Here is a 21,949-nt window from a genome sequence, read left to right as displayed (position 1 = left end):
CCTAGCTGGTGGCCATCTTGGATGATAGATCGGCTTCAAAGTAACAACACTTGGTCAGCACTTCATAAGGAACATTCATGCCACGTTTGGTTTCATTCCATTCAGTGGTTCTCTAAAAGAAGACATTCGTATGTATTTCCCATAGGGTCCTATGTTAAACTAAGTCCCCCCTGGCGGCCATCTTGGATTATGGATCGGCTTCAAAGTAACAACACTTGGCCAGCACCTCAAAAGGAACATTCATGCCATGTTTGGTTTCATTCCATTCAGTGGTTCTCTAATAGGACATTTGTATGTATTTCTCATAGGGTCCTATGTTAAACTAAGTCCCCCGCTGGCGGCCATCTTGGATGATGGGTCGGCTTCAAAGTAACAACACTTGGTCAGCACCTCATAAGAAACATTCATGCCATGTTTGGTTTCATTCCATTCAATGGTTCTCTAAAAGAAGACATTTGTAACTATTTCCCGTAGGGTCCTATGTTAAACTAAGTCCCCCGCTGGCGGCCATCTTGGATTATGGATCGGCTTTAAAGTAACAACACTTGGTCAACACCTCATAAGGAACATTCATGCCATGTTTGGTTTCATTCCATTCAGTGGTTCTCTAAAAGAAGACATTTGTATGTATTTCCCATAGGGTCCTATGTTAAACTAAGTCCCCCGCTGGCGGCCATTTTGGATGATGAATCGGCTTCAAAGTAACAACACTTGGTCAGCACCTCATAAGGAACATTCATGCCATGTTTGGTTTCATTCCATTCAGTGGTTCTCTAGAAGAAGTTCAAAATGTAAAAAGTTAACGACGACGACGACGACGACGACGGACGACGGACGCCAAGTGATGAGAAAAGCTCACTTGGCCTTCGGGCCAGATGAGCTAAAAAACAATGTTCAGGAATTTTAATAGTTCAGCTTCATTGTTTTTTTATCCATTACAGACACATGTACACATTTTGCCCATATGCAAAACCCATGCAAAACCAAGATAGATTTAAAATGCCCTGCCAGGGTGTAGGTACCTGTTTGAATCCCGGTCTTTTAGTTCCAATATCGATTCGCAATCCGTTTTATGTTTGTATCATGACAGACAGGGTCGTTTCGCCTCATTTTGATATAAAATTTTAAAAATTGTCAACCAAATGTTTTATATGTATATGAATTTGCCAGGTACATGCATATATGTGAGTGATGCATGCAATTTTAATTAAAAACCGCAATGCAATTCAACTTTTTAATCTTCAGTCACCGTCCTGCCAAACTAGTGACACATGCCGTGTTACTCTACTTAAAAGAAAAAATGAAGCATATAGTAGATTGATAAATTGCCTTTGTCTACATAAACGAAATTATCAAATTTAAAAACCACTGGTTATTATATAATCATAAAACTGAATCGAACAAGAAAATTAGAATTTTTCAGAACGATTGATACACAAGACTTTTTACTGGAGGGACAAGTCATACAATGAACAATTAAATAGCATTCACTACAACACTAAAAACTAAAAATAAAATTGTCAAAATCTTTAAACAAAACTAGGGTTGAGTCGTATTCAGTGAAATTGCAAACAAGGCAGTGATAACGGAAATTATGACCACTACATGTTGAACATACATATATCATCGGTCATATGTGACATATAATTCCAATAATGGTAAATCAAATTGGTTAGAGAATCGAAACGGGGAATGTGTAAAAGAGACAACAACCTGACCAAAGAACAGAAAAAGGCTTAAAACAGTCTCCGGGACAAGTTTGCACTTCCGCTGAGTGCAAAAGTTGTCACCTTAATTTTTGGAGTTCAGTCAAAATGAAGTTGATAACTTGGTTGGTATTGGTTCCCTGCTATTTGTCCTAAACAATTTGGCTCTAGCACCACTGTTGAAAAAGTTATGCCCCTTTTTTCAACAATTTCCTCAGAGGAAAAGTAGTTTTCCTCAAGGGAAATCAAATTTCCCTAAAGGAAAAAGATTTTTCCTCAAGGGAAATTGTATTTTCCTCAAGGGAAAAAGATTTCCCTTAGGGAATTTGCTGCATTAATATTTCCTTTGAGGAAATTCTATTTCCTGTGAGGAAATTTGCGGCTTCAAATTTTCCTTTGAGGAAATTTGAGGCTTCAAATTTTCCTCTGAGGAAATACTTTTTCCTGTGAGGAAATTTCCGGCTTCAAATTTTCCTTTGAGGAAATACTTTTTCCTGTGATGAAATTTTGTCAACAGCTATTTCCTGTGAGGAAATTTTTGACAAACACTTTTCCTTGAGGGAAAATTCAAGACCACAAATTTCCTCTAAGGAAAACATTGTTCTCCAAATTTCCTCTATGGAAATTTCTGTTATTCAATTTTCCTCTATGAAAATTTCATAACAGTAAAAACAGTATGAATATAATTTTTCCTGAGACTGAATAATTGATACAAAAGATAATTAAAACTTTAATTAAATGTTCACTGAAAAGTAACATGACATACAAAACAATAGGCTAGCTGTTTGAGACAATACAATAACAAGCAAAATGCTATGAATATCATACTATTTGTGATGTTATTAATATTGTGCTCATATTTGCAGATTAAATAAAATAACCACTTTTCATGTTAATTTAACTTTTCTTCTGTTTAAGCTGCTGCGTACAATTATTCAATCCCCTACATAACAGTTCAGTGCATAAATAATTCCATCCACCAGACATCTTCCTTCAATTGGTAGAGAATACATTTTTGCAAGTTGTTCTTCAAACATCTTCCTCTGTATATTTGATATGACAGAGCTATGTACATGAATGGATAAAGCAGGTGTTTATTTCGACAACAAAATACTATTTTTTCTACATTTCTCCATAATCCTTCAGTGAATATGTAGGTTGTTACAATTACACAATTGTGTTCATGTGCATTTATGATTGTACTCCATTTTGTTTACAGCCATTTTGTAGAAATTTCCTATTTTCTTTTTCCAGGTAGGCACACATTTCATTTCACATTAATCCAATTAGCACACAATGTAGAAAAGTTTTAACCTCAAGTTTCCTCTTCCATATTGACCTGTTGATGATCATGAAAACCAAGAAGTCTCACCTATAAATACACAAAAAAATAAATTGAGAAAAAAACAGCAATATGAAATAAGCTTATTTTATCATGTTTAATACATGTAATATGAACATTTTGAGAAACTTAAATTTGATATTCTTACTAATCATGATTATGAGTTCTGTTATTTCAGTGCTTTGTGTCCACGACTTAATATCAGTCGTTTTAGTGCGTTGCAGTGATAATGAGTTGAGCCACTTGCAACAGTTTTTACAGTTTGTTCATATGGTGTGTTATTTGAACCATTTTCCTAGATTATGGTTAGGTGGAGTGCTCACAGACATGATTTTTTTATTAATTGTTATTGGCTTTGAACTAATTTGGATTGTTTAAATCTTTTCATGTTGGGGTCTTTATTGGCTGACTTATAAGGTATGGGTTTTCTCATTATCGAAGGCTGTCATTAGTCTTTAATTGCTTGCATCCACTTCATTGAACTCTGGTGGATAGATAACTCACATACCACAGCTTCTTATTTTTATAATAGTCATCATTCAAGGGCAATCACTTTTATTATATAGAAGTGGTCTTACCATTTAGGCCTTGTTGTCTTCTGTTTATCTTGTTTTGCCGATCATTTCTACTGTACAGTTGTAATTGTTTATATTTTTCTTTATCTTCTATATTTCTTGCCCTAAACTTAAAAAAGGTAAAAAGTATAACTTTATGACTATAACTATTATTATACATCAGTATGTGTTTTTCTATATACCATGATATAAAAAAGGAATGAAATATTTGTGCTATTTCATTTCACAGACTATTTGCCAGTCAACAGTTTCAAAGACATAACCACTGTCAATAGTTTAACAAAAAAACATTCCCGTACTTTTTTATCGTGTTCATACTAATTTTTCAATGGACAACAATGACGTGATTAACTATTCTTCTATGATTTGTGTGCTTGACAACATTAAACTCTGAAATATTGTTAACGGTATAATCTGTATGTGTCTGTCGTCAAAATTTCAAATTAATATATTACTTACAGAAGCAATTAAAACAAGAGGCTCACAAAATGAATGTGGTCTAAGAACTTAAAAATTTCTAATTTACCTATTCAAACCATATCATTATTATTTGCTTTTATATATAAATCAGAAATAACCAAATTTTAAAGAAAACAAAAGGAAAAAAAGGAAAAAAAATCCCCCCCCCCCAAATTTTTTGAACCCCCTTATGATTCATCCCCCCAAACTCAATCCCAGCCTTCCCTTTGGGGTATGGTACCTTGCAGTACAATTTCAGAGAGATCCATACACTTGAACACAAGTTATTGTCTGGAAACTAGAAAAATGCTTGTTTTTGGCCCCAAATTCCTAAACATTTAGGGCAATTACCCCCAAACTCAATCCCAGTTTTCCCTTTGTGATATGGAACCTTGTAGTACAATTTCATAAAGATCCATACACTTACATACAAGTTATTGTCCTAAAACTATAAAAATGCTTGTTTTTTGTCCCTTTTTGCCCCTAATTCCTAAAATTTTGAGGCAATTACCCCTAAAATCAATCCCAGCCTTCCCTTTGTGGTATGGTACCTTGCAGTACAATTTCAGAGAGATCCATACACTTGAACACAAGTTATTGTCTGGAAACTAGAAAAATGCTTGTTTTTTGCCCTTTTTTGGCCCCTAATTCCTAAAATTTTGAGGCAATTACCCCCAAAATCAATCCCAGCATTCCCTTTGTGATATGGAACCTTGTGGTACAATGTCAGAGAGATCCATACACTAACACACAAGTTATGTCTGGAAGTTACAAAAATGCTTATTTTTGGTCCCTTTTTGGCCCCTAATTCCTTAACTGTTGGTACCATAACTCCCAAAATCCATCCCCACCTTCCTTTTGTGGTATTGAACCTTAAGGTAAAATTTCATAGAGATCCATTCACTTAAACTAAAGTTAGAGTGCGAAAACCAATGTGTCTTCAGACGACGATGATGACACCAACATCATAGTAATATAAAAACTGCAAAGTTTCCTTAAAATTACCAATCTAGTGGCAGCAACCCAAAAATGGATTGTTAGATTCATCTGAAAATTTAATGGCTGATAGAACTTGACATAATGAACAATTTTACCTCACATAAGATTTGCTCTAAATGCTTTAGTGTTTGGGATATAAGCCAAAAACTGCATTTTACTCCTATGTTTTATTTTTAGACATGGCAGCCATGTTTATTGATGAAACAGAAAATAAAACACAAGCTTTATTCTAAATACCCTAAGGATCATTCAGCCTAAGTTTGGTAGGAATTGGTTCAGTAGTTTCAGAAGAGAAGATTATGTAAGTTAGAAAACATGATAAACAAATTGTGTAAAATTGTTGTTGAAAGTGCAATAACTCCTTAAAGGGTCCATTGACAATTTTGGTTACAGACACTTATTTGTAGATCTTACTTTGCTGAACATTTTTGCTGTTTACAGTTTATCTTTATCATTAATAATATTCAAGAAAATAACCATAAACTGCAAATTTTCCTTGAAATTACCAATTTAGTGACAGCAACCCAACAATCATGACAATGGATTATTAGATTCATCAGAAAATTTCAGGGCTGATAGAACTTTGAACACCTAATGAACAATTTACTCTGTGTCAGATTTGCTCTAAATGCTTTGGGTTTTGAGATAAAAGCCAAAAACTGCATTTACCCCTATGTTCTTATTTAGCCATGACAACCATGTTTTTGATGAAACAAAAAACAAAACACAAACTTTATTGAAGATATCCTAAAGATCATTCAGCTTAAGTTCGGTAGGAATTGGTTCAGTAGAGGAGAAGATGTATGAAATAGTTTACACCTGACTGATGCCAACAGTTGATGACAGACAATGACAGATGACGACGGACGCCAAGTGATGGCAAAATCTCACTGTTCCTTCGGAACGATGAGCTAAAAAGGCAAATTTAAAAAATTGCGCTGGCTCTATCCAAAAAAGATTTTTACAGTGTAGTGTACTACTTTTGGTACAGGACATATTAACATAATAGAAAAATCTATAAGCTATAACTCAAAATATGGACAATTTTATGTTTAAAGGGTTTATAATTTAGTTTGACAACTTCAGACATACTAATATTTGACCTTTTCAAACTATACCAAATCACTACTTAAGGATGTTCGCTACTCTGTTTCAAAATAACAAGCTTTTTAAAAGACTGTTATAAATTGAAAGTACAATGTATATGAATAAAAAAACTAAAAAAACAGAAAAATGAAGGGTCCGTGTGCTTGTTTTTAAGATATAAGCCATTAAAAATTTGGCGGGAAGTGATTCTCTCTAGATTTTTCATACACTTAACACTGGCACGGTCTTTTTCTTTCAAAAGCTATGGAAAAATAACAAGGATTTTATAAGATTTTCAAATATGGCTTTTTTAACTAAGTAATAAAAATATGAAGAGAAAAGTAGGGGTTTGCGGGCAAAATTTTTTAATGGCACTGCATGGATAAAACCAGAGGATTCCGAATAACTGGTAAAAATTCAAAATCAAGAGGAGCGAACATCCTTAACCTAAAAAAAATTGCCACATTTTTTTCCAATGTAATTTCATCCGTAATATTTAAAGCAATAAATTTGGAAGGAGTATGAAAATAATTTGCAAGTTATACACTATCCACACTAGAGACCTAATAGAGCATGTAGAGTAGAAATACTAATTTTAATAAAACTTGGCATGAACTAAGATTAGGGAATTATAAGACAGTTTACCTAGTTTCATGGCAATAGCATATATACATTAAAGACTATAAGTTCATTCTTATGTTTGAACTTTGGGTGTTAATTTTTTGCTGTTTAATGTTTAACGTTTAACTATCAAGATTAGGGCCTACATAATTTTAAAAATATATTGCAAAAAATTGCTTTTTAAATGTCTTTATAACTATTTATATATAATTGTGTATGTCACATGTATTTTAATGTAAAGCAGCTGAATACTCATTTGCTGTCTCAGATTTATTTCAATTCTTCAAAAGTCGAATTTATATGAGCCTATGCCTGAAAATAGAGATTTCAAATTAACGGGGGGGGGAGGAGTCTAATATAAAAATTCTTCATGTATATTTAAAAAGTTATTTGTATTTCAAAAGGAAATAAAGTTACTTATCTGCTTATAGCATACCACATGAGTAGAACAAGGTCCCATTTAAGGCCATGCAAGACTGAATAACATTTAAGGTCAATATAGGCAGTATCACATTTTTACATGTACAGCCCTTGGATGGTGTAAACTTCCCAAAATAACGTGTATGGTGTAATGGTGTATGGCATATGGTGCAATGGTAGAAGGTGTATGGTGCTATGGTGTATGGTGTAAGGGGAATGGTGTAATGGTGTATGAGGAATGGTGTGATTGTGTAACGTGCGATCGGGAATGGTGTGAATGAATGGTGTACGACATTTCATTGGTTGAAACCGAAGTTCATTTTATTTTAGTTTTTCGGATTGTAAACATAAACAATAATAATAATCCTATTGTTCTTTTTTCCCAGTAAAGCAAATTACTTTACTCGTTAGACTCTATGTCATATATATTTAATATACACATATTAAAAAATCTTTTTTTTCATATTCTTATTTACATTAAACAATGGCTTTAAAATTACACACTTGTGATCACATGCAGTTATCATAAAAGAAAGGATTTTATTTAAACTAGAAGGCGGATAGAAAGGTTATCCACGCATCGGAACAGTATTTTTATATCACGGGTTATCAACATCATTTTTAAAGTTGCTTCGTTCCCCACTTTTGACAGTCTCTTTATAATATCTTATCGTCATTCACCTATGTTTGCCTTGGATTTACGATTCTGTTTTCCAAAAAATGTTCAAAGGAAAATTGTACAGTGTTATTGCACATAAGGTGTTGTATGATTATGAACAATCTCGTCAATTTCGTTAGATTTGTCTTTACGGATTATAAATGATATCTTGAACGTCCGAAAAAATATACTCATGTGAAACGGAATGAAATATTTGCCACTTGATATTTAACCACCAACAAAATCAACCAACCGACATAATATACTAACAGTATACTTTTCCTAGAAGAGAACTTCTCATACTTTTCATTATAAAGTACAAATGAAATCTGTCATGTCAGTCACACTGTTGGATGATGAGGTGGAATAGTTTTATTATACAAACCATCCTGAACTACTGAGTTTTAATCATCACACCTCAGCAAGCACGACAAATTTATGCGCAGACCAACCCATCACACAATAGCCCAAAAGGAATCTGTGATGTACCCGTCCATATTCAGAAGTCATGGAAGTGGGAAATACAGATACTGATACTGACTTTAGTGACAGTTTTATATAACGAATACAGAGATGAAATGCTGGCACTCTAAATTAAAGCGGACAAGATTTGTTATCATTGTATTGCAATGTTGCTGTCATTTGTATTATACAATCCATCCTGACATCAAAATATTGCTGATTTACTATGCGGCTGCCGCTATATAGATTTACATAATAAAGTGCAAATATGGTCAGTTTTGTTTGATACTTTAAAATAGTTTTGTTATACGAGTCAGCCTGAGGTATCAAAACTACTGAAATTTTCTTGCGAGACAATATTTTAAATAAAAAGAGGACATGCTGGCTTTCTAGATTGATGGGGACAAATTTTTGTTGTCATTGTATTGCAATGTTGCTGTCATTTGTATTATACAATCCATCCTCACATCAAAATATTGCTGATTTACTTTGCGGCTATATGCTGATTTACTATGTGGCTATATAGATTTACATACATGACATTATAAAGTGCTAATATGATCAGTTTTGGCTGATGCTTTAAAATAATTTTGTTATACAAGTCAGCCTGAGGTATCAAAACTACTAAAATTTTCATGCGAGACAATATTTTGAATAAAAAGAGGACATGCTGGCTATCTACATGTAGATTGATGGGGACAAATTTTTGTTGTCATTGTGTTGCAATGTTGCTGTCATTTAATTTGTATAATGCAATCCATTCTGACATCAAAATATTGTTGTTTACTATGCGGCTATATAGATTTACATAATAAAGTGCAAATATGGTCAGTTTTGGTTGATTCGTTTAAATAATTTTGTTATACGAGTCAGCCTGAGGTATCAAAACTACTGAAATTTTGTTGCGAGACAATATTTTGAATAAAAAGAGGACATGCTGGCTATCTAGATTGATGGGAACAAATTGTTGTTGTCATTGTATTGCAATGTTGCTGTCATTTGTATTATACAATCCATCCTGACATCAAAATATTGCTGATTTACTATGTGGCTATATAGATATTGCTGATTTACTATGTGGCTATATAGATATACATAATAATGTGCAAATATGGTCAGTTTTTGTTGATGCGTTTAAATAATTTTGTTATACTAGTCAGCCTTAGGTATTAAAATTACTGAAATTTTGTTGCGAGACAATATTTTGAATAAAAAGAGGACATGCTGGCAATCTAAATTGATGGGGATAATTTTTGTTGTCATTGTGTTGCAATGTTGCTGTCATTTGTATTATACAATCCATTCTGACAATAAAATATAGCTGCTTTACTATGTGGCTATATAGATATACATAATATTAAAAGTGCAAATATGGTCAGTTTTGGTTGATGCTGTAAAATAATTTTGTTATACAAGTCAGCCTGAGGTATCAAAACTACTGAAATTTTCTTAAGAGACAATATTTTGAATAAAAAGAGGCCATGCTGGCTTTCTTGATTGATGGGGACAAATTTTTGTTGTCATTGTATTGCAATGTTGCTGTCATTTGTATTATACAATCCATCCTGACATCAAAATATTGCTGATTTACTATGCGGCTATATAGATTTACATAATAAAGTGCAAATATGGTCAGTTTTGGTTGATACTTTAAAATAGTTTTGTTATATGAGTCAGCCTGAGGTATCAAAACTACTGAAATTTTCTTGCGACACAATATTTTGAATAAAAAGAGGACATGCTGGCAATCTAGATTGATGGAGACAAATTTTTGTTGTCATTGTGTTTCAATGTTGCTGTCATTTGTATTATGCAATCCATTCTGACAACAAAATATTGCTGATTTAGTATGCGGCTATATAGATTTACATAATAAAATGCAAATATGGTCAGTTTTGGTTGATTTGTTTAAATAATTTTGTTATACGAGTCAGCCTGAGGTATCAAAACTACTGAAATTTTGTTGCGTGACAATATTTTGAATAAAAAGAGGACATGCTGGCTATCTAGATTGATGGGAATAAATTTTTGTTGTCATTGTATTGCAATGTTGCTGTCATTTGTATTATACAATCCATCCTGACATCAAAATATTGCTGATTTACTATGTGGCTATATAGATATACATAATAATGTGCAAATATGGTCAGTTTTTGTTGATGCGTTTCAATAATTTTGTTATACTAGTCAGCCTTAGGTATCAAAATTACTGAAATTTTGTTGCGAGACAATATTTTGAATAAAAAGAGGACATGCTGGCAATCTAAATTGATTGGGATAATTTTTGATGTCATTGTGTTGCAATGTTGCTGTCATTTGTATTATACAATCCATTCTGACAATAAAATATAGCTGCTTTACTATGTGGCTATATAGATATACATAATATTAAAAGTGCAAATATGGTCAGTTTTGGTTGATGCTGTAAAATAATTTTGTTATACGAGTCAGCCTGAGGTATCAAAACTACTGAAATTTTCTTACGAGACAATATTTTGAATAAAAAGAGGACATGCTGGCTATCTAGATTGATGGGGACAAATTTTTGTTGTCATTGTATTGCAATGTTGCTGTCATTTGTATTATACAATCTATCCTGACATCAAAATATTGCTGATTTACTATGCGGCTATATAGATTTACATAATAAAGTGCAAATATGGTCAGTTTTGGTTGATACTTTAAAATAGTTTTGTTATATGAGTCAGCCTGAGGTATCAAAACTACTGAAATTTTCTTGTGACACAATATTTTGAATAAAAAGAGGACATGCTGGCAATCTAGATTGATGGGGACAAATTTTTGTTGTCATTGTGTTGCAATGTTGCTGTCATTTGTATAATGCAATCCATTCTGACAACAAAATATTGCTGATTTACTATGCGGCTATATAGATTTACATAATAATAAAATGCAAATATGGTCAGTTTTGGTTGATTCGTTTAAATAATTTTGTTATATGAGTCAGCCTGAGGTATCAAAACTACTGAAATTTTGTTGCGTGACAATATTTTGAATAAAAAGAGGACATGCTGGCTATCTAGATTGATGGGAATAAATTTTTGTTGTCATTGTATTGCAATGTTGCTGTCATTTGTATTATACAATCCATCCTGACATCAAAATATTGCTGATTTACTATGTGGCTATATAGATATACATAATAAAGTGCAAATATGGTCAGTTTTTGTTGATGCGTTTAAATAATTTTGTTATACTAGTCAGCCTTAGGTATCAAAATTACTGAAAAATTGTTGCGAGAACATATTTTAATTAAAAAGAGGACATGCTGGCTATCTCAATTGATGGGTATATTTTTTGTCATCATTGTGTTGCAATATTGCTGTCATTTGTATTATACAATCCATTCTGACATCAAAATATTGCTGATTTACTATGCGGCTATATGAATTTACATGATAAAGTGCAAATATGGTCAGTTTTTGTTGATGCTTTAAAATAATTTTGTTATACGAGTCAGCCTGAGGTATCAAAACTACTGAAATTTTCTTGCGAGACAATATTTTGAATAAAAGAGGTCATGCTGGCTATCTAGATTGATCAGGACAAATTTTTGTTGTCATTGTATTGCACTGTTGCTGTCATTTGTGTTATACAATCCATCCTGACAACAAGATATTGCTGATTTACTATGTGGCTTTATAGATATACATAATAAAGTGCAAATATGGTCAGTTTTTGTTGATGCGTTAAAATAATTTTGTTATACGAGTCAACCTGAGGTATCAAAACTACTGAAATTTTGTTGCGAGACAATATATTGAATAAAAAGAGGACATGCTGGCAATCTAGATTGATGGGGACAAATTTTTGTCATTGTACATGTTGTTTTGCAATGTTGCTGTCATTTGTATTATACAATCCACCCTGACATCAAAATATTGCTGATTTACTATGCGGCTATATAGATCTATATAATAAAGTGAAAATATTATGGTCAGTTTTGGTTGATGAGTTAAATAATTTTGTTATACGAGTCAGCCTGAGGTATCAAAATTACTGAAATTTTGTAGCGAGACAATATTTTTAATAAAAGGAGGGCAAAAATATTTCCAAATTTTTTAACCCTATATAAATTAACAGATTGACACACTCCCCATTTCCATTCTCAATTTTATAATTATAAGTGCAAATATGGTCAGTTTTGGTTGATGCTTAAAATAATTTTGTTGTACATGTTGTACATGTACCAGTCATCCTGAAGTATTCATTTTTGGCATTGTTTGTCGATTTTATCTGAAAACCAAGTTTATAAGATTTACGATACATGTTAAAACCGATAATAATAGCATTGTAACCAATATCGTTTTTAATTTATAGATAGGCAGATCGCGGATAAATTTGCATTACAAGCAAAGTTTTATGCGTACTTTATTTACAAATACATGTATATATATTTAATCTGTATTGTTTATATAACCATCATAGGCATGACCACGGAGATTTTAATTTTATACATTAATTTACAATATTGTGATCAAAATTCGTTTTTTAAATCAAATAAATAATTTTGTAGTTGCACGCTTTCTTTGAAATTTAATTGCATTATGGGTAATTTCGGATCGTGTAGATAGAATGGGGAATGGTGTATGGTGTAATGTGTAAGGTGTATGGTGCAAAGGTGTAACGTGTATGGTGTAATGGCACAAGGTGTATGGTGTAATGGTGTATGGTGAATGGTGTAATGGTGTATGGTGTGAGTGGGAAGTTTACACCATCCAAGGACTGTATATGAAAAGGCATACACATAAAAATGCATAAGCTAGAGGAAGTAAAAATGTGTTTCTTTTTGGTAATTTGTAGGCTAAGGTGACATCATACAAGAAGTATGAGTGATTCTCAAACTAAAATAAAATAATTTCACCCCCCTACTTCATTGTAGAATTAAGTTTACTTTTTATGCATAAAAAATATAAATAAATAAATTTTGAAGTCCATGGTCCACACTATGGGAATCTTTTTGTAAAAAATGAAAATCAATGGATGATAACTATGTACTTGGACTAACAATTAAGATTTCACATGCTGAAATGTGACTGTCTCGTCAGTCCTATCTCAATATTCAGTGAAATAAATTATTGTTTTTTTTTTTTTAAAGTCATATGGAAGTAGTCCAAATAATAATGACGCATTGCAAGGCTTTTTTTCTCTCTCTCTGACGCCGTAGGAAGTAGAAGTGAGTTGACATAACATGTATGTTATCACAGGAGTTTGAAATCCTAGCAATAAAGGTGTATAAATATGCCAAACTCGACTATCACAGTAGAGCTTCTCTCATAGTCGAGTTTGGCATATTTATACACCTTTATTGCTAGGATTTCAAACTCCTGTGATGTTATCATGCAAAATCAACAGTAATGAGTATACCTATGATTGTCATCGTCACTGCAAATGGATCATTAATACTAGGGGGAATGGAACCAATAAATTGATCGAATCCGATATGAAGTTCCCAGTAACGGAGAACCTCTATAACCTGCTAACTTTGAGGTAATATTATTAGTGTCGGTGGTCTCACAAACGAATCAGGGTGAATTGCAGGTACATTAATTAGCAGAGAATCAACTTGTTATTCATTATCTCGCAGTTATTTACGGTTAATTAGCTGTATATATATCCCAAAACAGGTGCTCGGAGCTAGTACTAGTCTATGACTTTTAAGTAACAATTATATTCATATTCACAATCAGTGGCGGATCGAAGGTGGATGGGATCCGGGGGTTTGACTCCCCTTTTTGTGAACGATCAATGCATTTAATGGAGACATATATTTGGACCCCCTTTATCCTGGCTGGAATCGCCCCTGATATATTACATGTAAATCAAGTCCCGGGTTACTCATAACGGTAATCACAAAGAGTGTGGTAATTTTAAAAAGGACGAGGATTTATAAATATACAATTCTTGAAGAGGGGGAGAGTGCACTTCACGATGATCGAAAAAAAGTGCCTTGCACGTTATTTTCATCATCTTGTCTGAAACAGTATGAATAATGAGCTTCAAGGCGAAGCGCGAAAACCATACCCAAGAATGAAGGACACTAATGGCCGATTACCCTTATCAGCGACACCCGGGGTGCAATGTTTTTAATGATGTTCGATTAACATAGAAAGTAATGGGAAAATAAATGGGTACCCTTCATTAATTCTTCATATTATTTTTATTACTCATCTGAATACTTATTAACACATACGACCGAATTCTACATAGATTTACCTTTCTGGTGGTATAAAAAAAATCAGTTTATCTTATCTCATTGTTAGGTCTCCGATTTTTTTTAATTTCATTATCTAAATTCCCTTACTCACATCAGTAAATAACGATGAATTACTTCAAAAGAAACGAGACAGCAGTAACTAAAAAAAAAATTGAAGCACACTTAATATGCAAAGGAAATACTATTAACACATACTGTTGAATACTCCTGTCAAAAAGCTATATTTTGATGTCAGAAAAGTCAGTTTAAATTAAGAAATTTTTAGGTCTCCGGCGTTTTGAAAGGTTGTCTTTGAAAAAAAATAACCAACACAAATGTAATATACGAAAACAACGTACATTAGCGAGATCATACTGTTATACATGTAAAATAAATTCCAGTTGTTCTTTAATAAATGAATTAATACATAATAAGTTCAAATTCAAAGTGTTCACTGCGGTTATTTTTTATTGTTCAAATAGAAACGATAAATATTGAATACAAAATATTTGGCGAAACGTATTTAATGATAAATGATAAAGTATACATTTACATTTGAATAATAATAAACGATTCGCTGTTCAATTTTTTTTCACCCGTACAACATTTTTCCATCATTTGTATTTCGATAATATTTAAAGAAAATGAAAAGGTGGTATATTAAAAAAGCTCGAAATTGATATATTGTCAAATGAATTTTATTATCAGCAGGCATCCTGTCGCTTGATTGTCTTTCCTATCTCCAAAGTCTTATATATGCTCAACAGGATGCCACTGTTTGTTTTATTAAATTGAATCTGAAACAATACAACTTGTGTTAATTGGTGACATATGTACATGTAGTGAATGTATGCACGGTTTGTTATTGGAGTATCATCCTGTAATGATGTGGTGGAACTATTAAAACAAATTTGAGAACTCGAAATCTAATGCAAAAAATCTTTCAAATCACTCTTTTTAGGGAATCGTGTTCCTCGCTCTTAAGTTTGACCATGGAAGTAAATTGATTAGTGTTATCTATGTATAGATAATTTAATTATAGATATAATAGCTATTATATCAATGGTTTAATTTTCTGCTTTTATTTTTTTATTTCTTCTTTTAATTTGTCATTTTCTATATATATATGTTATTTTTACTTAATGGTGCAATATAAAACACATGTAAGTTGACTCTCGGTCATTTTAGAAATACACTGTTTAAAATGTTCTTGTGTGAAAAAATGTAACGCTTACAACACATTGAATGTTGGTTTCTGTTATAATGATGAATGTGTTGTCATTGTAAATGAATATTAAAAAGCCGATTGCTGAAGACCTGGTGACAAGTTTTAATCTTATGCACAGCAAAAGAGGCCCTTCTTCGTTGATATGTTGGGTTTTCCTTGTATTTCAAAACACCTTTTGTCTGGTGCATATGCCACGACTCATAAAATCTGTTCATTTTCCTTTTAGGGGAATGCTTTATTATCTGAACAAAATTCTGTTACATATTTTGTGAAACACCTTGTGTCAGGTTTCAGTAATAGTTATACACCGAGGGATAGGTGTGTCAGGATAAGAAACCCCGTCGGCCGGAGGCCGGAGGGGTTTCTTATCCAGACACGCCGTATCCCGAGGTGTATAACTAACTTACACCCCATTCATAACCCTATATTTGTTAACATTAATTATTAAATGAAAAAAAAATCAAACCGATAGCATATGTATTGACAATATCAAACCATGATTTATAAGATTATTTTTTTTATTACATGAAACCCCACTAGTAACCTTTCTTTGGCTATCTTCGTTCAAATTTTGACAAGTGAGTATATTTTACAAATGTCAAAGTTGTTTTGCATATTCCCGTTAAATCCATGTGCTAATATGGATCAGCAGGTCAAGGTTGACTGTTTCGTGTATATTTATATTACAAACAAAAAATACATCATGCTCCTTGTATACAGTTGTCAATAAGGACGGGTATAAGACGGACGACATTTTGTGGCAGAGGTTGAATTTGGTAGAACAGACTAAAGATAAAGGCACTATTATAACCCAAAGTACTAACCTGTATCAGTTAAATAAAGGTAATCATAACTGTATTTTATATCTTACGATTTTATAATAAAAAAAGCCCTCCCCCCTCTCTTCTCGAGAATAAACAAACATTCATATTCGGACATACTAAGGAATGGGTGTGTCTGCATTAGAAACCCGACTACCAGACACGCTCAACATACAAAGATACAGATATTAATATTTAGCATTTTAGCAACCCACTCCCTTTTGGGGGCAATCAGGCGCTGAAACAGCCGGGGGTTCCCAACTCAAGAGAAAAAAGGGAGGAGGGTCAAAACCATTCAAATGCATTGATCTTTTTAATAAAAGTCGGGACCAAACCTGGATCGGCCACTGGGTAATCCGGGGTGGGGGGAAGGGGTCCGGGAGTTAGAATCCCCGTTTTTTTTTAAAGATCAATGCTTTAGAATAGAGACATATGACTGGGATAAAAAAAAATTCAAAATTTTTTTTCGCTATTGGAATTTCCTAAAATGTGTTTGTTAATATCTTGAAACAATTTGTAGTGAACACTAGTAGTAATTTCATGCTATTTAAAAAATAATCAATTTCTATTGTTACGAATAACAATGGACTTTGTTTGCGGGATGTAAGAAGCAGGGGTTTCCAGAAACCCCGCTCGTCACACCCTGTGGTCAAAATCCATTGTTATTCGTAACAATAGATCTATTCAATTTACACTTGTTTCAGAGACAGAAACTATGAAGCATAACAATAGAACTGGGGTGTAATTTATTATATTTTTCTACCCAGCCAGTTACTCAAGTATGAAGTGAGTAGATTTCAAGTGAAAAGATTTTTACCTGTACGTATGATCATGTGACTTACAGGTTAGGATTTGAATTCAAATTAGTTTGATCTTTACTTGGACAAAGACTTGCATTATTTCCTGAAAATTTTTGAAGACATGAAAAAGTTTAAAGTTTCATGACGATTTTAAGGTATTTAATGTAGTAATAATTATTTACTTTGAGGATTATGTACCCTTCTGTTGATTCAACATGTTCAATGCTAAACCGTGATATGGAAATTTTATAGAAAATCCACAGCCTTTCCCCTTGTAATCTAATTATTGACAATTCGGTGCTTGATTGATAGACGATAATTGCATGCAGTGCTAGCAATGATTTCCTTAAAACAAAATTATAAATTAAGATATTGGTTAAAACAAATGTAAATACGGACCTATTCAAGTACACCTTCTAGGTGTGCTAGACTTTAATGACTCACCACGAGTTTTTTGGGAATTAAAAGGTTATTTAGGACTTTTTGTAAACAATAAACGCTACCACACCATGGACAAACAAGTAAGTAATCTATGTTTAGAATTTTATAACGAAAATCTCAGTATTAAAGTCTGTGGATTTACTACAAAAATCTGGTTTTATTTGTCTCAAAATTCCCATTTTCTATCGAATGCAATGAAACTATAAATAATAATGCTTTGTTCGAAGTTTCCCCTTGGTATATGTACAAAATGGCCAATCTCTACTGTACATTATCTTTGCTGTTTTGATATTATTGCAGTTTGAAAATTTCGAATTCAGATGACTACAGAAGGGGTCATAAATCTTAATGTATTCTGTTCTGGATTTCAAACTTTTAGTTCCAGAAAATTACTTTTAAAGAATTAAAGATTTCACAAATTTTTCATACATAATAAGGTTGGATGGGAAACACAATGATGACTCTTAACCATTTCTTCATGTTGGTTTATTTGAGAAGTATAACATTTTTTCATTGACTTGTTTTAATATTAAATGTTTCTTTTCAGTTCTTGGATTCTAGGAACTTAAAGTCATCTAAATTGGTATTAGATAGGAAAACCAGACACTATACGCCATTATATAGATTTTCAACAATGCTAGACTCAGAGTATATACAGTCAGGACAAAAGTGAGTTCCCACTGAAAAAACGTCCTATCATTTCAACTAAAATTAATATTTTTCAAAGAAATTGTACTTTCAGTAGCTATTTAAAATGCCACAAAGGTCAGTAAAATACATTTAATTAAACAAGGAGGTTATAAACATCTCCTTGAGTTTACTAATATAATAAATTGGGACCATGGTATCTATTTGGAAAGCTTATTATATGTAATTTCCTTTGGTTTTAGTTAATCATAATCATTTGGCAAAGTTGGCTGTGTTTACGCAACAAATGTAATTTTCCTTTTCAAAATCTAAGGACTATGGGTAATCTCATTGGTTGTACACCAAAAAAAAACCAACGTTATATCATTGATTAATTTCCATTTTTAAGATTTTTTTAAACCAATCATAATGTTTTTGTGTATGCTTTTGAAAATATTACAGCAAATTGATTACAGAAAAACCAGTGCAGCTGAAAAAGGCATAGAATCATTCTCTCCGGTTACATATATATGGAAAATAAATTGAATTTTGTATTTCAGAGAATTTAAAAGACTATCCACAACATTCTCATTTTGATGAATTGTTAAACCACAGAAACTTAAAGAAGACCTACAGAAAACCTAGGCTGTATAGTATATACAACAATATAAAAGAATCGGCCAGTTGCATTCATCTATAAGGTTTGTATTGGTTGAATATTACATTTCCCTTCATCAATTTTCAACATTAAAATGATTTTTTTTTTAAGTACAATATTAATTACCTTGCTTATTAAAAAGGCTTTGAAAGGCATAAACATGTTGAAAATATGCTGCACAGCCCTGTGTTTTGAACTTTGTAAAGAATAATAGTGCATATGAACTTAAGATTCCAGGATATGATTTTTGTCTCGCTTGACAGAGTAAAAAAGCAAGACATAGGTATGCTGTTTTCGGCGGCGGCGACGTCAACAATGTATTAGTTTGTGATAAGGTCTAGTTTATGGGGAACCACTAGTGGTAGGTTAATGATAATAGGTCTGCAGTTGTATAAGCAATGGCATATCTCATTTCCATGGAGATTATTTGGCCCTGCCCCCTCAGTCATGGTCTATTGACTTTGAAACTTTTGCTTAGTTTTCATGTATTAGTTTGTGATTAGGTCTGTTTATGGGGAACCACTAGTGGTAGGTCAATGATATTTGGTATGAAGTTGTATTAGCATTGGCACATCTCATTACCATGGAGATTATTTGACCCCACCCCCTCAGTTATGGTTTATTGACTTTGAAATTATGCTTAGTTTACATGTATTAGTTTTTGTTAAGTTTGTTTAAAGGAAACTACTTATGATAAGTCAATGGTATTTGGTATGCAGTTGTATTAGCTTTGGTACATCTCATTTCCATGGAAATTGCTTTGCCATGTACCTTCAGTCAGGGGTCATTTACTTTGAATAATTGCAAAACTTACATGTTAAAGTGTTGCTATTTTAATTTCAACATTTGCATTATTGAAATTACAAAAAAGCGAGACATTTCTCTGTGATAACAGTTTATTTACGAAACTTTATAGTAATTTTTTTTTTTTTATCCTTAAAAGGAGTTCCTTTTGGAAATTGCATGGTCTATATTTACAGAGGTTCAACCTATAAGCTAACAAATCTGAACAGAAAGAAAAAACAAATGACTGGGTTTGACTGTATAAATAATACTGGTATTAATAAGATGATGTGTTATGATTGCTATTGAGACAATTTCTGTTTATAAACAGCCATAGGTCATGGAACAATAACCATAATCAAAGTTAATGATACTTGCATACAAAAAAAATTTTGATCGGTTAATTTACAGGACAATATTAATATCTTTTTGAGATAAATATACATGTACTGTAAATTCAGAAATTGTTGCATGCATTTATTATTGCGAATTTGTCATTTTAGACTAAAATGCAATTTTATTTTTTGTGATATTGAGAAAATCCTGTATAATAAAAACATTGCAATAATTTCTAAATTTACAGTATTAGAATTTAAGTGAAAGATAGCAATGATTAAAGGAGATGCATCAAAGAAAACATATGACCATGATGACTGTCTTAGATTGAAATTTTTTAAAGAACCAGAAATAATATAAGTTTCCACCCTTTCAAATATTATATACAAAACTGATATTTTTCAGGAACCCAAAAATTGAGCAATGACCTTGAAGAGTAAGCAATGTGTACAGTAAGATATCCATCTTTGTAGTTACCAAAGAGTGTGGTAAGAACCTCGTCTATAATTATACATGGTAAGTATTTTTTTGTTGGTTAAAAATTATGTATCAGGACACTATAATTGTTTTCTTAGATTCTCATTAGGAAAAAAGGGGATGCAGGTATACATCAATGAAGCAGCAACCCAACGAAAGTATTTTTTTCATATCTGAAAGCTTAAACCCACCCTTAGAAATGAATTGAAGAATGCTCAAACTTTTAGACCTGTTGATATGAAAACTTGTGCAATGCCTAAATCAAACTACATAATTTCAAGCAGAATTATTTTTTTGAACGGCTTCAAAGTTTAGATTTGCTAATTTATGTTCTTTTAAACAAAACTACCAGATGCAACTAAACATTTTTGAAAATCTATGAGATGACACCAAGAGAAAAAATTCAATCCTGTTATTTTTTTTAAATACTTTATCATTGGCCTTTAACATTGTTAATTTATCAATTGCTCTGGTACTTTAATTTATTCAAATTTTTACAAGTGAAAGGAAGTTGTTTTGATGAAAATCACCTTTTATCAATGGGAGGTAACTTTGATAGCTTTTAGTTTTTCTTAAGTGTTTTTAAATGAAGCAAAATTTCATTTTTAAAAGAAACTGAATTTCTTCTCTCAATTTTTCCTATTTGTAATGTCTTTTATATTCATAATTGATAACTGAAGATAAAGAATTACAGAAATTGGTTATATAACATAACCCTTTGCCATGCTTACATCAACACATTTTTTTTTCATTTTCCACAAAAATAAGGCAGTGATGTAGGATGTCATTCTAACAAAACATCACAGCATGGAGACCCACATCATCACACTAACATGTCAAAAGTGTATCCTACTTCATACTGCAAATATTATTTAATAATGTTAATATACAAGTTTGTGAAAAAGAATTTTTATTTAAAAGATTTTACTCATTTCTACTCTGTAGAGACTATTTCACCAGCACTTTGACTGATGCACAGAGACTTCTGACAAATAAGTACTGGTATACTCAATAGAGTTGAATGCACTATTGGTGACCGGGTTTGAGGACGTGGAAAGCACTCTATCATTGTTGGTAGTTTTAAGTGCTTTGATCTCTTAGATGAGGTCTCACATAGAAACATATGTTCCTTAGTTTCATATAAATGTTCAGTGCATTATAACTGCCAGACATCTGATTGACTTTGATTGTAGAATTATTTTTAGTGTCTGCAGAGTTTAAATGAGTTTGATT

General features: G+C 32.2%; 1 long non-coding RNA gene across 1 annotated transcript; it reads right to left on the bottom strand.

Moving 5' to 3' along the window:
• Positions 1-2,423: 2,423 nt before the first annotated feature.
• On the bottom strand, positions 2,424-13,777 carry LOC127715851 (uncharacterized). The gene is made up of 3 exons (XR_007988664.1): positions 13,717-13,777; positions 3,627-3,732; positions 2,424-3,078 (listed from the first exon to the last, which is right to left on the bottom strand). It is a non-coding gene; the product is annotated as an uncharacterized LOC127715851 (long non-coding RNA).
• Positions 13,778-21,949: the final 8,172 nt, after the last annotated feature.

This window comes from Mytilus californianus, unplaced genomic scaffold (assembly GCF_021869535.1).
Source record: "Mytilus californianus isolate M0D057914Y unplaced genomic scaffold, xbMytCali1.0.p SCAF_9, whole genome shotgun sequence".
NCBI classification, from domain to species: Eukaryota; Metazoa; Mollusca; class Bivalvia; order Mytilida; family Mytilidae; genus Mytilus; species Mytilus californianus.
The sequence above is the reverse complement of the archived record's forward strand: the minus strand, read 5'-3'. Positions and strand labels throughout refer to the sequence as shown.